The sequence below is a fragment of the Nanorana parkeri genome, unplaced genomic scaffold, assembly GCF_000935625.1.
Source record: "Nanorana parkeri isolate BGI_ZX_2015 unplaced genomic scaffold, ASM93562v1 scaffold70, whole genome shotgun sequence".
NCBI lineage: Eukaryota > Metazoa > Chordata > Amphibia > Anura > Dicroglossidae > Nanorana > Nanorana parkeri.
The window spans coordinates 139063-139634 of NW_017306338.1; positions in this window are offsets into that span (position 1 = coordinate 139063).

A 572-nucleotide genomic window follows, 5' to 3' on the forward strand; every position below is an offset into this window, starting at 1 on the left:
TAGACACACATGTAGATAAAACATTCTACAGGTCAGCCATGACGATAATAGATAGCCACCTATCCATGAATGCGGATACTTCCGATTTTTGCAGCATGTGTCCCCAAGTGTCACGGCCAAAGCCCAGGTCCTGGGGATCGGAGGGGACCCTAAGGGGATGACACCGCTTAGACTTTCTAGAGGATCGTCTAAACGTCTTCTACCATGGCAGAAGGCGATCACTGAGAGCCCATTCTCACACATCACCTCCTTATAATCCTTTTGCCGTGTATAATCCTTTTACCGTGCCCTGTATGCATCACCAGAAACTAAATCTAACACACAGGCTAGAAACACACATAGGATCACATCGCCTAGCATGGAAAAAGCTAGTTGTCATTAGCACGGCTGCAAGGTATATCCCTGGAAGTGATGACAGACACGCACTATAGGAGCGCTGATATAGAAGCAGCAGCAGCATCACAGGCGATCGGAGTGGTACCCAGCTTCATCATTGCCTCTCCCATCCATACACTCACCTCCTCACATCGCCAGCTCCTGCTGATCCGGGGTGGTCTGCATCTTTTCCGTGG